Source organism: Pteronotus mesoamericanus, unplaced genomic scaffold (assembly GCF_021234165.1).
Source record: "Pteronotus mesoamericanus isolate MK-2021 breed Mesoamerican mustached bat unplaced genomic scaffold, CSHL_Meso_final contig_82, whole genome shotgun sequence".
Lineage (NCBI taxonomy): Eukaryota > Metazoa > Chordata > Mammalia > Chiroptera > Mormoopidae > Pteronotus > Pteronotus mesoamericanus.
In genome coordinates, this window is record NW_026555265.1 from 13824320 (window position 1) to 13842129 (window position 17810).

Consider the following 17810-nt stretch of genomic DNA (forward strand, 5'->3'; position numbering starts at 1 on the left):
TAGCACATTTCTTGGGTTTCTTTGGCATTGCATTAAAAGTTGGGGGGGAGGCATAATATAAAAACCAACAACATACTAAATTGGAAGGATCTTGATCTTGAAGGTTCCAGCAGAGAAAAGGAAAGCACCATAAAGCATGTGGCATAACTGATGTCAAATTTCTTCATATAAGGACATTGCTATAAAATGTAAATATTTTCAAAGGATTAACCCTCCATCATCATGAAAATATGCACATTTTCAAAGGGGGTGAAGTACTTTCTAATCTGAACATCTTTAAAGGGGGAAAATCAATAAATGGCATGAAAAACTTCAAAGCAGGACCTCCTGTCAATGACAGAAGTTCCTCAGCAATGCAGAGGCTTTGAAGGAGGACTCCCAGTGCTGGGAAACCTTTGAAGTGACTGAAACAGACATTTATAATTATGGAAAGGTGCAGTGTCCAGCAGGGATAGTACAAAGACATGTCTGAGGTAGGTACAGACGGAGATTGGAAGGTGGCAGGGACACTGACCTTGCACCTCCCAACCTAAAAGCTTTTTGGGTCAACTCAATAATCGTATGTAAAATGGCAAGTGTGGAGTGAGAACAGTGGCAAGAAGCGAGAAACTAAATTATTTTAGATCTCACATTTCAAAAAAGAAAAAAAAACAACACCCCAAAGCAGATCTTAATACATACCGCCTGTGCTGGGTTCTTGTGTAGCTACTGATTTATTAAGCTGTTATCAACACTCAGCTCTCTGCAAACAAGTTTTTCATAAGTGTGAAAAACTCTCAGAATCAGCTCCTTTAGGTCCCTATTTCCCAAACTTATGATCCTGAAACTTTGCTCATGTAGTTATTACATGTAAGATAATGTTCTAAAGAAGGAAAAATGATTAAAATCTAAGACTTAACTATTGTTTAATTTGAGGCCAAACTATTCTGAGTCAATGACTTGTTATTCTAATTTCTAGAACTTAATTGAAGACCTTTTTAATTACTATGATAGGAGGGATGACTACTAAACTGAGTGTCAAAGGCAATGTAGGCAAAACCATAAGAGATCAATTCTAATGTTTTATTCCCTAAACTAGATTTCTTTTTTCATCTCATTTTGCCTGACATTCATGGGGCACAATCAGCTAATGACATTATTTTGTTTCTTGGAGTCATTCATGATGAAGTCTGCTTTCCCCAAGTGATTCTTTTACCCATCAAATATATATTGAGCACAAAATGTTCTTGTCTCTGTTCTAGGTATTCAGGAATGGTCCTATGCTCAGATACTCCCTGTCTTCATGGAGATTACAGTCTATGGAGGGACATAGATATTGACTAATAAGAAAACAGAAAAATATAAACTAAACTGTGATAGGAGCTTTAAAGGAAATGTACCTAAAGAATCTGGAATATTCTGAAGAATCAGGTATGCTTCCCTGAGGAACTGAGACTTGGGCTGAATCTAAAGGACAAGTAGTCATTAACCAGGAGTACTTGGGGATAGATGGGTGCATCAGGGAAGTGTGGTAGATACAGCATGTACAAAAGCCATGTGACAGAAGGACAAGATAAATGACACTTTTGTGGAGAAAGAGTGGGCTCAGAAGGGAAGAATCAGATGATGGGGACCTTGTTAAGGATTTTGATCTTAATCCTAAAATCAATCAAAACCCTTTGAAGAATTTTAAACATTTGGTAGAATTAGATTTGTATATTGAATAAATCACTTTTGCTTGAGTATGAAGATTAAATTGAGAGAGGGAAAACAGCAGAGGAAACCAGCGAGGAGGCCACTGCAGTAGTTGAAGTAAGAGATGATGGTAGCTTGGACTCGAGTGAGGGTAGTGTAGGTGATAAAGACAAGGGTGGAGATTTGAGAGACATTTTCAGTATAAAATTTTTAAAAATTACTGTTGGAAAGAAATTGTAAGAAAAATAGCAGGGTCAAAGATATCCATATTTCTGCATTTTTGTTGGAGCCATTCACTGAAAAAGGGAACTCTGGAAAGGGATTATACTCGGAGGAAGAATAATCAGTTAAATTTTGGTTATGCTGAACTTGAGACATAGATATTTTTTGAGTAATACAAGTGGGCATGTCAAGTAGCTATTTGCATATATGAATCTAGAGGAGGAATTTTTGTCAAAGATAATGTTGAAAGCCATGAGCCTGAACGTGGTTGATCATATAGAGTGGAAAAATGACTTAGAACAGAGACCTGGGGACATTTTGAAGTAAAAATCAGCATATATCACTGAAAAAGGTTAATCAAGTAGATAGGAGGAAAACTGAAGGATGTGTTTATACTGGAAGTAGTCTGTGAGGAAAGTCAATCAAAAAGATCTGTTGACATGCCAAATACTTCCGCTGAAAAATTGGCTTACCTGGCTCAACTCAAGTTTTGCTTTCTATGCAGCACTTCCTTCTTTCCCACTAACTTTAGAAATCCTCTTATTCTGACTGTTCGGTGCATCCACCTCTATAACAGGACTGCCTTAGAAGGAAGTCTCCTCACTGCTTACATTTCGTCCTCTTCACCTTTCATATCCATCACCAGGTACTGTCAGTTCTACTTCATCATTTTGCCTCTGATTTTATCTGCCTTCTCTATCTCACCGCTTCTACCTTACCCCCAACTGCTGTTTCTGTTCTAGCCAAAAGCGACAGCCTCCTAACCCCTTTCTCTATGGTTCCTATAACCCAGCTTCCTCTCTCCCTCACATTACCTGCTAAATGCTGTTTTTAAAATGCAGCTTTCACTGTGCTCTTGAATTTTTTTAAAGGAAACTTTGTTTTTTAAGTGTAACCCACAAAGTGAAAAGAGCACCTATCAATATTATACAGCAGATTAAAAGTTACAAATTGAATACATCCCTGTAATCAGTATCCAGGTCAAAAACAGAACATTAATCGATTCCCTCAAAGATCTCCTTCTATGCCCTCTCTCTATATTCCATGACCAACTTTGATTCCCATAGATTAGTTTTTCCTGTGTTTGAACTTTTAATCATGGCATCACACTGTGAATTTTTTTTTTAATTTTTACATTATGTCTGTGAATATCATCCAGGCTTTTTGTGTATATGTAGTTTTATTTTTCCTTACTGTAGTATCATACTCCAGAGAATGACTATACCACAATTTGTTTATCCATTCTATCATTGATGGATCATATCTACTTGATGGTATTACAAAAAGTTCTGCTCTGACAATTCTGTGATGATAATCAACTGTTTGAATTTCTATTGGATATATATGTAGGTATAGAATTCATAGCATTTTAAGAGAATTTAGTAGTTCCACATTGTCAGGCAGCACTTAGTATTTTCTGACTTTAATTTTGATCATATTCTAGTGGGTGCATGGTGGTATTAAATTGTTGTTTTATTTGCATTTCACTGATGTCTAATTAATTTGAGTACCTTTACTTTCTTATATTTATTACACAATTGAACATGATCTGTTGTGAAGTGTTTGTAAAAGTCTCCTTTTGTTAAAAGGCTGTCTATTCTTAGCATATTAATTTGAGGGACTTCTTAAATTTCCTCGATACAAGCCTTTTTTCAGCTCCATGTATTGCAAATCTCACCTACAACCATGTAGACTGCTTTTCCATTCTCCTAGTGCTTTTAATGAAAGACATTTTATTTTTAATGTAATCAACTTTTTCCTTGTAGTAAGCAGTCTTTGATTTTATTTAAGAAATCCTTGCCTACATTAAGTTCATGAAAATGTATTTCTGCTTTCATATTAAAGCTTATTGTTTTATATTTTGTGTTTATATTTATAAACTATCCAAAATTGATTTTTGTCTCTGGAATGAGGTTAAACTAGCAATTCATTTTTTCCCCATATGAATATCCAGTTAACCCAGCACAATTCATTTGAAAGGACATTTGCTGCTGTATTTGTATCAAATGTATCATAAATTAAATGACCATATCAGAACCCAGCCCTGACACCCAGTAGAGTGCCCTCCACCCACCCTCCACCGTGAGGACCCCCAGCTACTATTTCTCCTGCCCTGTATGCTGACAACACTTCACATCATTTTCATAGCTATATCCCACCTAACAGTAAGCAAAATTTATGTAAAAGATTGTGATGATAAAATCATGGCAAGTTCAATAAGGGATTTCCTCCCGATTTTTCTTCTCCATTTCAGCTTTCACTGAGTCATAACTTTTCTTTCTGTAACTCCCCAGTTCAAGTATTAGAAATAGGTTATTTACATACCTTTCCATTCCCTTCTAACTACAACTTAACTTTACTGTTAATCAATATGGGCCAACTATTACATCTATGAAAAACATATCCCCAAAAACATGGTTGTTAATTCCATGTCATTTTCATGGACATTTCTGCAATCTCTTTCTTAATTCTCTATTTTATTTCCTCTAAAGCCCATCTCAGTGGTCAAACTCTGATCAAATCTCTCGGAAGAATTTCCACACTTTAACACTATAGCTATTGTTGCTACATTTTGGCTGAAAAAAATCAATAAAAGATCAATATCAATAAAAATGACACCAATAAGATAGTAAGATAGTAAAAATAATTCATGTTAATCACATATGTAACTGGTTATGGTTATTTTAAGTTTAAGAGAGAGGGCATATATTTATTTATGTATTTATTAAGACCTCACTAGTCTTTTATTATCAGATTACAGACTCCTGATATAAAATACAAAATATTTTAAATTCAAATATGCATATTGAAAAAACAAAACAAACAAGCAAGCTAAATATAATCAGAGACATTGAAATAAAGAACAAACTGACAGTAACCAGAGGGGAGGAAGGAGGAAGATAATGGGGGAAAGAACGGAGAGGGTTGTCAAGGAACATGTATAAAGGACCCGTGGACAAAGTGAAAGCAGAGTAGAACTGAGAGTGGGAGACGGAGGTCATTGGAGTGGGAAAGAGTGGTGAGGGGAAAACTGAGACAACTGTACTTGAACAACAATAAGGAAAAAAAGTGTAAAAAAGAAGTCCTTCTTTGGGAGAATGTAAAGACTATAATTAATTCCAGCTAATAATTACTGAAATTAGCCATGGCTGGTGCGCCTCAGTGGATTGAGCGCCAGTCTGCGATCCAAAGGGTCGCCAATTCTATTCCCAGTCAGGGCACATGCCTGGGTTGCCGACCAGGTCCCCAATATGGGGCACACGAGAGACAACCACATACTGATATTTTTCTCCTTCTCTTTCTCTTCCCTTTCTTCTCTCTCTAAAAATAAATGAAATCTTTAAAAAATAATTAGTGACATTAATTATGAAGCTTTTAATTCATGAATAACTCAATTTTACAACATCTGTGTAAAGAGGAAACAAGTTATACCTTACTTGCTGATACTTTTTTAAAAATTTAAATATCAACAGCTTTTTGGTCAAAGCAATGTCATAAACAGTTTATGTTCACGTATATTTATTATTAATAGCTAGCATGTTATAAAACAGTGATAAAAGTAAGAAATAAAGAGCAGGGTTTATGTTGGACAATATTTTGCTCTTAATCTGTACAACATAATATTTTCCCTTGCTGGTCCATATTTTGTTCATTGAACTAGAATGAACATCCCCAAATATTAGAGATTGAAGCTTTATGTAAAGCTATTGTTTGATAAGTGAAATATAAATACCAAAATCCTTTCTAAATTGTTAAATAGCTGTGACAAAGCAAAACTTCCTGGGTTTATTTGTTACTTAAGAAAGAGCTGACTGGTTTATTTATCACTAAATCGTGCCCTACAGTAGCACATGGGAGTGGCCCAAAAATGTGGTACCATCACTGTGTGCAAATATACACACATCTGGGGTCAGGGCACAGCCTGATTTTCTCGCCTCCTCATGACAAGATCCTGATTTGAGTCACTGCTTTAGTTTTTGTGCTAGAAAAATCCATAGCTTTCTGTGGTCATTATACCTTATCATTTCAACTGAGCAAAAAACAGACATGAAAGAAAATAGGTATTTTTCAAGAAATCATCAGATTCCTTGAATCAAATTTCACTCAATATATCACTTCTTTATAGATTATTTTGTTTTCTATATCATAACAGTGCAACTGATTGAAAAACAGCTGTGAAATGAATTTTGACACATTCTCTGTGGGATAAAATATACTTAAAAATACCTAACAATCACTAACACTGAAATGCTAAACAGCTCATTTTTTTTTCATCTGGATTAGAAAATAAATTTATTTTCTGCAAATTTATCTCAAGAATTTTGTTATTTTGTAATTCAGTATTGTTTTCTTCCTCAATATAGAAGACTCATTTTTTTCCTCATAAGAGGACATGCTTATTGATTTTAGAGAGGGGGAAGGGAAGGAGAGAGAGTGGGAGAGAAACATCCATGTGAAAGAGAAACATAGATGGGTTGCCTCTCACAATTGCCTCAAACAGGTACCAAACCTGCAACCTAGGCATGTACAGTGGCTGTGAATCAAACCTGTATCTTTAGATTTACAGGACAGTGTTCCAACCAAGTGAGCCACACCAGCCCAGGTAGGAAGGCTCATTTTATAAGTTGTTTGAAAAAATATCAACATAAGTGATATTCTAAGGAAGTCTGATAGATTATCAGATTCAAGATTGGCAACTAGATACCTTAAGGTTGATTAATTAACAACAAAAAATTTACCACAGGATTTCTTTAAGAAACATGCATGTGTAATATGTTTGGATTTACAGAAATATGATTACACATAGTTTCCAAAATGTTAAGCACAGTGCAAGAAAGTACCTATTCTGAATAGGAAAATGTGGGTATGATAAGGATTTAAAAAAACTACAGTTTCATTTTTTTCATCTCTCTTGTTGGTCAGTGTTGTTTCAGGTATACTTTATGATATGATTAAAAATCTACTTTCTGGGAAAATGCTCAATAAACAAATGCTAAGTTAAAAATCAAAGAAATGTGAAACAATTACTCATTTACATCAGGCAATGTCTATAAGCTAAACATTTGTTGTGCTATTTAAAAATTACATTCTCCTTTAGAAGTAGTCTTGTAGTATCTTTAATGTGATATACCTTTGCCTATACGTGATTATAAAATAACTGCTTTTACTATAGAGTCACTCTGAATCAGTAGTTTATGTTGACACTATATATACATATCTTTCAGATTTAAAGAGAATCAGTGTTTCATGTAAAAACTTTACTTCCAACATATCTACCAGGACCCACATCAGCATGTGTATGAACCTATTACCCACCCCTCCTAATCTCTCTTTATTACAGTTCACTCTTCCACTTTTTATATTAATCACCCCAAGATCCTTCATTTAATATACTTTAATACATTTTTTAAACAAAATCATAATACAGATTGCTAGAGTTGTAATCATTCTAAATTATAAGCTATTTTTATAAATCCCTCAAACTCTAGGGTTGAGGAAAATGCTCCAATGAGGTACTCAATAAATGCTGAATAAAAGAATGCATAGTATTTGGTTCCAGTCCTGATTCTGTCCCTTAATAGCTGTGTGACATGACTATTTAAGTCATAGAAATATCATTGCCCTCTTTTTGTAAATGGGGACAATAATAACATATATTTTTTGCATTATTCTGGAAATTAAATTGGTAATTTATGTGAAGTGCTTAGCACAAGAGCTGGCACATAGCAAGGCCTTGTGAGTGTTGTTACAGATTGGTTGCCGCAAGTGTAAACAGTAACTTTTCCTCCAATTCTTGCCTGCCACCCTCCCACCCCAAAACACACGTGCTCCCTAATACTTGTCTGTAGGATTTCTCTATAACTAATGGATAAATGTTGATTGCACACAGAGCAGACAGAATTTACTAGGATGTGGGGTAGGAACTCTGAAGCCTGTCATTCACTCAAGTTACCTTTTCTGAACCACAGAATTTCCATTCACACACACACACACACACACACACACACACACACAAAAGAATTTTCATTCACAAAATGGTTAATAACACATGCCTAGTGTGGTAGTTATAAAGGTTGGCCATTATTAAGTAAAAATAGCTAATATTATTGAGCTAGCTACATGCTCTGAACCTCAAGTTTCCTGCCTGGGAAATGGAATAATAATACATGTCTTACATGGAAGTTGGCAATGGTAATAATTCACTATTAATTAAGAGTTAGACACTGTGCTAAGCACTTTATGTAGACTAGATTCAATAACACATGCCCAGTGCTAGACACAATTGGCACTCAATAAATGCTAGCTATTTTTATAGTTAATAAGGATCTCATTGAGTTCTTACATGATCCATGGGAAGTCGGTGCTGTTTCTGCTCAGCCAGTTGTGCTAAAAATAAATATTTTTAATGTAAATTCCCCAATGTTTAATTTGTCAAATTATGTGTAATTTAATAGTTTAAATCAGGTTGAAGTTAAGAAAAATATGCTTTCCTTTGGATGGTCAATCACTCCAGTTTCATGATGAAAAACTGACACTTTTTCAGGCTATAGAATTGGTTAAATAAGACTCACACAGGAGAAAATATCAGGACAGAAAATGTGTTATAATCATAGGACAGGTTTGTGGAACCTGGTGAAGGAACTCCTTTGAAATTCCTAGAAGTAACTGCCCCACAGATATGGGAAGTGGAGTTGGAGAGTTTATAATACCTATAAATATTTAGGATGCATTTCCTCTCTTCCTCTTCCTCATTTTCTTCTTGTTATTATCTTATTGTCATTATTTTCCCCTACTCATGCTAGGTGTAGAGCTGTGGTAAAGTAACCTGAAATGTTAGGCATGATAGTCAGATTTGAAGAACTTCTTTAGTTCCCTCATTTGTGATACAGAATGATAAATTTATAATATTTATAGTTCACTTATGCCCAATAAATAATTTCTGAGTGAACTTTGTATCCTATAATATTTTCCCAGTTGAAACAAAATAGGGAGAAAATTAAGTAAAAAGTTGCCGTTTTGTATGTACTTTTGTGTGTTCTCGATCATAGATACTTTTAAGCTAATTACTTCAAAGAATTTCTCAATTCACCTCAGAACACACACAATAAAGCAAGTGATACAGCTTAATCAATACATATTTGAAATGTTGATCAAATGAATAAAGCATTTTGTCAACTACACTTGATTTTCTTTAAAAATATGAGAAAAGAATAACAGTTAAAATATAATGTAAACAAAAATATAACAATTGTTACTAATTATATCTATGAATAGCTATCAATGTGGAGATCTTAAGAATATAGCATCATCTCATAGAAAAGGGAATTATGCCTCCAGAGGCTCCACCAGTCTGAGCATCACTAAAAAAAAAGAAAAAGAAAAAAAAAGAAAATATAAAATGTATTTAAAACAAACTGTGAAATGGTAAAATAGAATTAACCTAGCATTCCATCTCAAGAAACTTAAAAAAAAGAGAAAATTTACCACATCTTACCCTCCTTCTTAAAATACTGTTTATGTAGATGTTTATAAATGGTTTACCTGGATAGAGAAAGGACACTTAGCAGAATTCTTTTAGCTAGCAAGATACAAATTAAAAATAAATAAATAAAAAAATCCAACAAGCAAATATCTAACTAATGTAAATTATATCATTAGCACAACAATAAAATATTTTCAAAGTCTTTTTAAGTCTCTTATTTCATGTCAAAATCTTGAAAACACAGATGGCTTGGCCCTCCGTACTTCTGTTGTTTGTAAGAGAATCCTTTTTTGCTCTACAGGAGTGCTCTTTCCTGATGCAACATCCCCATCTGCTGAAAATGGATCTTTGCAGTCAATGGCTCGTTAGGGTAGGAGTCATTGGTTGAATTTTCAAACATAAATAAAGTTACCCTAGAATGAAAGGTCATAGCAATAACACTATTTTTAAAGACCACTTTGTAATTACTTGTTTAAATTCAATAAAATAAACATCTCAAGAAAAGTTGTGGCCATTGTTATTTCATTGGGCAAGGGAGATAGGAAAGAGAAGAATAAGTAGTGAAGGCTGGTTAAATTTGAAATTTATTTCAATCCTCCATCATGTGGCAAAAACCAACACCAAGTCTCTCCAGAATTAATAGAATAATGTACAGAGATACAAACAATGACAAGGAGAAGACCTCTAGGCAAAAACCTGTACGTAAAATTTTGAACATTTCCGTGTTTCTTAATGTTTCTTATTTTTTAAAAAAAGCAGAAATAATAAGACAATCAATGCACTGTTACTATTTTCAAAAATTAAACAATAAGTGTACCAAACAGGTAGAAATATAAAGTTTCCTGAGACCCTTTGTTGAAATTGTTCATATTCTCCCTGATCTTATGGCGAAAGGCAATGAACGGTTGATTCTATTATATACATTAAGAAAACACTATTTAATTATTTCTTAGTAGTAGTTTATATTTGGTGATGCATATTGTAGAAAACGCCCAAGAATTATCATACTATGTGTAAAATGCTTATGTTTTTTACATTTTTGATTTATTTATTTAAGAATATATAAAATATTCTTGATAAACCTTATTTTTTTGTTCTGATAAAGTGTATGGGACTGGGATAAATGGTGATTAGGAAAGAAAGTAAATGGGTAACTCTATTAGAAAAAATTAATACAATATTAATTTTAAAAATATTTTAAAATTATAATTAAAATAAATATTTTCAAATATTAATATTAATAATTAAATAATTATTAAATTTAGTACTTTAAAATTATTGAATTAATTAAAATTTTAAAAGTATTAATTTAAAAATATTTATTCAGCATTATCTGTTGCCATCCAAAAATGTAATTTTTGGTGTCCCAAAGTTATCTATCTATCATCAATCTATACTTATTTCTGGTACTCCTACGCCCAAAGATGAGTTATGGTCAACTAAAATTAACATAGGGATACTATGGGCACGAAATAAATGACTGTGTGTATGAATACACATATGAAGAGTATTCCTATAGTGGCTCATGGCAAATTGAGTAATGAATTTGCCTAAAACCTATGGAGGTCTTTTCAAAAGACTAAAGTCCTATAAGCTGAAAGTCAATTGGTTTAGTATTCTTAGGAAACAATATTGTCAGTTACTCTCTTTCATCTCTCTCATCCTCTCTCTCTCTATTTATGTATGAGTCTGAGTCATGCTACAGGAAAAAAGGCAATTTTTTTTCTTGGTAAAATTGCATTCTGATCTTCTTTGCATGATAGTGACTAATTTATAAAAGATATTTTTCTGACTATGGCTTAATTTTATTTTTGTTCTATTAAGATTCTGCAAGACTTTGATGTTGTTATTGTTAACAAAATAATATAAAATATAACATAAGTTTTTAGAAATTGTTCTTAAAGGAATTAAGTAATGGTTCATTTTAGAAAGATCAGATGGAGAAAGTATATAATAAATTCAGTATAAATTAAATACAAAGGGTATATTTAAAACAGGCAGCAAAATACCATGGTCAAATTAAAATAAATGCATTTATTTGTATGATTGTAGAAGTTCTGGGTTCTAAATTACTAATATACAATATATAATATAGCTCTTTCTCAGACTATCATGAATGCTCAACAAAGAAAAAGCATAGAGTTATCCCTTCTCTTTTCTGGTTTTCTGCTGTCACTTTCCGCTTATTTCTCCATATACACCAAAATTGGGTGATCTCTTTAAAGTTAATACTTAAAAATATCAACAATATTTAATCAAGCCGAGTTGATTCTTTGAAGGTTGAATGTCACAATGGTTAAGATCACAGACTCTGAGTCTGAATCCTGTTTTATTTGCTATCTATATTACATTAGACTTGGACAAGACACAGTCCTGTGTGCCTCATTTTTCTCATCTGAAAAAAATGAGATTTCATATATACATGTATTTATATATAAATATGTAATTATAAATAACTAAAACTAAAGAAAAGTGCCTGCCACAAAGCACATGTTCAATATTTTTTAGTGATTATTTATGTCAGCGTGGAAAATTTTTGTTGAATTTGTATTTCTAACTGTTCAGAGTTTATCATTCTACCTAATTTTGCCTAGTTTCAGTAAGTGTCTTGTGTAAGCAGAGTTGGTAAATAATTTTAATGATGCTTCAGAAGAAAGTTATCATCATTTAAGCCTATCTGAGAAGTTGATTTAAGCCAGAGCATAATATATTGTAAAATTATATTTTAATATTTAAAAGGTATGTGTTCTCATAGATTTTTTTTAATTTCCTATTAAACTTCCCAGTTAGAAAATTGTTTAAGATATTTCTTTCAAACTGCTGTTGATTTTCAGTAATAGTATGCCTGTTATCTCTGCTTCAATAGGCAATTATTTTACGTATTACCTATAAGGTCAATATATTGACAATTAAAAAAAATTTTTTTAGTCACCTCTTAAGAAATACAAAACTAAAACTGAAATGACAAAAGGCTATCAAAAGGAAAAAAAAATTATTCAAGCCCTCAAATTGTGATAAGACCACCCATGATTTAAGGGTAATCATGGACTGGCAGAGATCCTTTGAGCCATTGTTCAAAACCACACAACCTATATTGAATAAATCACCATTTCTTTGAAGTCTAAATTGTGTCATGTTAGAAACAGTATGAAACATCAAATGCTTTTAAAGTACTTCAGAATGTTTTGCATTTTTATTCCTGAAGCAAACATAAAAACTTCTATTTAGAGATTTTAGGAAATAGTTAAGATTAATTTTTTTTAGACTTAATATGTGGAGAAAGTAAGAAAAAAATGGCTTTTCAAGTGTATCAAACTATTTTTTTTCAAAATCATTGAAGGTTTTCTCTATGAAGTCTCCAGCTCAGTGATACCCAAATTACCAGAAAGATATATGTAAAGTCACCACAGGACTTTGAAAACAAAGATATAAGATACAACCCTATTTGAAGCCTGCTGGTGGCCTGAGGGCTTTTAAAACATAGTCTAGCAATGTTTGGTACTTTGTCATACCAGAGTTTTCTAATTTAGAAAATATTTCTACCATGTAAATGGCACGTTCAAAAGAAAACTATAGCTGTACACAAACAAGGTCAGGTTCACTTTTTAATAACCTTAAAATTCCTAAGCTCAAACAAGAGATGCTTTTAAACTACAGACGTCCCTTTCCCTTAGTCCCAAAGTTAATGAGGGTTAAGTCCTGAAAAAACACTGAGTTAACATTTGGAAGACTGTGGACAGAGACTGAGGGTATATAATATCCTTTAATGTCTTTTCCTTATTTCATGAAATCCACCCAAGTGAGCCACAATCCTACCCTTAGGAAAATGCTTCTTTCCCTGAGGATGAATCATTGCCTCTCACAGAAAATCCAGTTACGGTGAGCAAGCTGATAATAATTGTTATAGGATCAAGAAGAGGGACTGGGGTTTGGGGAGGAGGACTTCAGAGCAGAAATAGGGGAGCAACACAGAAAAATTGGACAAGATAACGTAAAAGGAAATTTTGAAACAAAACAGAATTTAGGGGTGGGTGGGTAGAAGTTTTGAAAAACATCAAGAGGAGAATCTTACCATGGTAAAAAAATTAACTAATTTAACAATAATAATTAAAATCATTATTTTTTTCTTAAATTATATATTTGGGCGAGGAGGTGAACTGGGAGTAGAATTGGGTTAAAAAGTAGTAATAAGTACATCTAAACTACTTAATCTATCCTTGTTGATATTTTGAAAGGTAGAGAAATTGTATTCAAAGATCTGGAAAACTTACAATGTTGTGATTTTTAAAAATGGATCCAATCAGGTTTCTAGGAGTGGTCTATTAAGACTGCTTATCCTTTATACAAGTGATAGTATTGTGCATTTTGAATTTAAAAGAGGCCTCAAACCATTCTTTGGACATTTTCATCTTAGGTTTGAAAGGGGAACTCAAGAGCTAAAGATTTTAGCTATAGTCATAGTTGACAGGCTTAAGTGATTAATTCATGTGGAAAGCATTCCAGGAGCTGGAATGCAACAACTCCAGGAGGTCCACAAGTAATTCAACTTTTGTGTCCAAGGGTTCTGCAAGCCATGGAGATAGTATCTGAGCCTTTGTGTTCCAGGGAGGGAATGTCCAAGAGGTTGATCAGCAGATAAAGAAATACTAGGAAAATCTCTCTGGACTGCAACTCTTAACTGATTAATGTGTTTTTCCAAACCCCTTACCTACCTTTTTCTCTCCTTATAAAAACATCAACTTGAGATGAGATGTTAAGATGGTTTTTCAGAGTATATAATCTGCCATTTTCTCAGATTGCTGGTATCTGACTAACACAACCATAGAGATTCAATCCTTGTCTACTTATTGGTTCTCATAGTGACAGACAACATGAATGCTGACCTTTCCCAGTTTCAGGGAGACTAAGAAATAGCAGTTTGGATGATGGACAGAAGTCACTACAGATAGTTGGATAAGCAGAAAGTAGACTGCCCACATTAGAAAGAGGAACTGAACTAAAATAAGGCTAGACTGCTTGGAAAGAGGCCAGATTCAACATTTCCAAGTAAGATTGATAGGACCTAATGATTATCTGCATTTGGAAGCAGACAGTCAACTATGACTTCAGAATTCTATTTTTGAAGAAGAGATAGTTCACTGGACCATTAATTATAATAGAAAAATAAAAGAAGTGAAAGGGAGGCAAGCGATAAGTTTATACTTAAACATGATGAGTTTTTTTTGTCATTTTTGTTTTTAAGATTGTATTTATTTATTTTTTGATAGAAGGGAAGGGAAAGAGACAGAGAGGAGAGAAACACTGTTGTGTGAGAACTAATGAGTTGCCTCTCACACGCCCCCAGCCAGTGACCTGGCCCGTGCCCTGACCGGGAATTGAACCAGCAACCTTTCGCTTCACAGTTCGCAGGCTGGTGCTCAAATCCACTGAGTCATACAAGCGAGGGCTATACTTGAACATGATGTTTTTAAAGATGTTCTAAAATGAAAGTGGCTGGTGGGAAATAATAGTTATTTTATTTAAAACTAGTTTTTTAAACATGATTTAGGAAAGTCTCTTTTGGAATGAGAGTTGTGAAAGTAGAGAAAGCAATAAATGTAAGTATTAGCTCATGTTCAATAAGAAAGAAAGATAAAGAAGCAAGGTACAAAGAAACACTTTTTTTTTTTTTGTACTGATTTGATTTGTGTGTTGTGGAAGGCAGAATGCTAAAATGGCTCCCAATGAACCTTAAGCTTGCATAATCCTCTCCAATTTAAATGTGAAGAGAACCTGTCAATCTAATATGACACTCTTGTGATTATGGTATTTAATATGGCAAAAGGAAGATAATCCTGGGTGAGTCTGACCTACTCACGTAAACCTTTTGAAGGCAAGGCTTCTTCAGCTAGTCTGAGAAGAGGAAATCAGAGAGATGTTCTCCAAATGGCCTGGAAGAAACCAAACACTCACTTTGTGAACTGCCTACAGGTAGGGGGTCACTAGCAAGGAACTGGAGGCAGCCTTTAGGAACAGACTGTAGTCATAGCCAGCCAGCAAGAAAACAGGGACCTGTTTTCAACAACTTTACATCTTCAAAGAACTAAATTTTACCAATAAGCTAAAGAAGTTGGAAGAGAATATTAAGTCTTAGATGAGAAAATAGTCCTGGCCAAAAACTTGTTTTCAGTCTTATGAAAGCGTGAACAGAGGACCCATCCCAAGCCTTGAAAGACTCCTAACTCACACCAACTGTAAAATAATGAATTTGGGTTTATTTTAAACTACTGAGATTGTGGTAATTTATGCAGCAATAGCAAATTACTATAGATGTTTTATGTTGACTTTATTTTTATTACATAGTAGAGGGTGAGGAAAAGCCTCAGAAAAAACGAAAGAGATTAAAGATGTTGAGAACACATAATGGACATTGCATAGCAGTGAACCTGGACATGAGCAAGTCTTGGAGGAAATAAGAGATAGAGATATGTTTGGGGATATTTTCATGTGTATTAGTGAAAATTGAAAGATGGCAGGTCATATGTAATTAATTCTGGTGGCATCTATTTGGTTGGCCAACAAGTCCATTTTGCTTTTTTCATAAAAGACTCATTTTTCATTTTCAACAATAAGTTTATTGATTTGGATATTTGGAGTGTGCTGGCTCTCTCCCACATGGTATAATGTTGTTTGTTCTCAATTAATGTCTCAATTTGATTGCTATTGACTTCAGCTGGTTGACTTCAGCTGGTCTACCTGCTCATGGAGCATCGTCCAGCGAGAAATCTGCAGCACAAAACTTCACAAACCACGTTTGACACACTTAATCAATCACAGAATCTCCTCCATATAGTGTACAAATCACTTTTTTGCATTTCAATTGTGTTTTTACCTTTCTTGAAATAATAAATCATAATATGAATAAAATGTCATTTATTTTCTTCCATCTTCAATATTATCACAAAATGGCTACACAAAAATTCACCAATTTTGATGTTTTTTAATGCACACTGATAAAACACCAGTCACAATACAATTTAAGAAAATGGTTTCAAATGAAGTTAAAGACAATTAAGTGCAAGTAGAGCGAGTTTACTGGAAAACCAAATGAAAGTTTTAGCCAATCCAATATTTTTCTCTATTAAGTATAAGAGGGGGGATAAGATTCAGATTAGGAGTTCATGGTTGAGAAATGCCCTTTGGTATCAGGTCTCTAATTCTATAGAGCCAGACAACTTCTCTTTTACAGAGAATCCTGTGGAAAGAGCCAGTTTCTACATTCTGAAAGAAGGAGGTTGAGAAATTGAAAGATCAAGTTTTTAGATCTGGACCACATGGCAGCAGTGCATTTTGGTAGCTTATTTCAGGAATCCATGGAGAATGTGGGAAGGCACTTTATTGGCATATTGTGGGTCCCATTTCTTTTTTCCTAAAGCTTTGAAGTGCTGAACATCAGAGAGAAAAAGAAAAAAGAAAATTATCTTTAGGGCATCAAAAAAGTGATCTTGTATTTTGTTCACCTTCATTTATATTTTCTATTAGAAAGAATTTGTTTGAAGAGAGATTATCTCTAATCTGAAACTCTGGTAAAACAATTCCTTAAAACATTATAATACTAATTTAATTTTGATAGTTATTAAAATACTTGGGTATTCTATTTCTTCCACATAATTTCTTTTCTTTTTATTATTTATTATTTATTTTATTTTATTTTATTTTTATTATTTGCTTAACAAGCAGTTGCTTCTAACACATTCATGTGACATTTGTTACATGTCAAAAGACCCTTGAAATTTGGTCCTGTCCAATACATGCATGCTTAGGTGACACCTGTGGGTTTGAGTAGACCACAACATTTATTTCTACTTTGGGTTTACAGGATTAATAAATAAAAATTGCTATTATGCTTTATTAGTCCAATAGCTATGTTGTGGCTGTATTGTCAATAATAACCCTTCTTGCTTCAGTAACTAGCTGGTAATGACATAGGGGGTTAGGTTGCGGTGTTGGGGTTCAAATCCTGCAGAAGAACAGAATTTATATAAACTATGCACAACAAACGTCTCCATAAATTATTTGAACAGGATCAAATAGCCTCTTCTTTTAAATATAATTTTATGTGATTTTTTTAATCCTTAGATCTGTCTCTTAGAAACATAACAAACAAAACTTTAAATCTATGAGTGCTTTTCAATAAGTGAATCTAATTCCTATTTTCTCTGCATATTCCTATAAATTTAGAAAATATAGTATTTCTCCTGCCTCTACTAATATTATTTATGAATGAAAACTGGTAGTTCATGTTTTACCATAAAAGTGTAATTGATTGACACCAAAAAATATTCTTTAAATTTGGAGATTTATTTATTTACTCCAAAATGTTTTTTGAGGTTCTATTATATATAGTCACTCTCCTAGGTGTTTGGAATACATCAATTAACTAATAAGACAA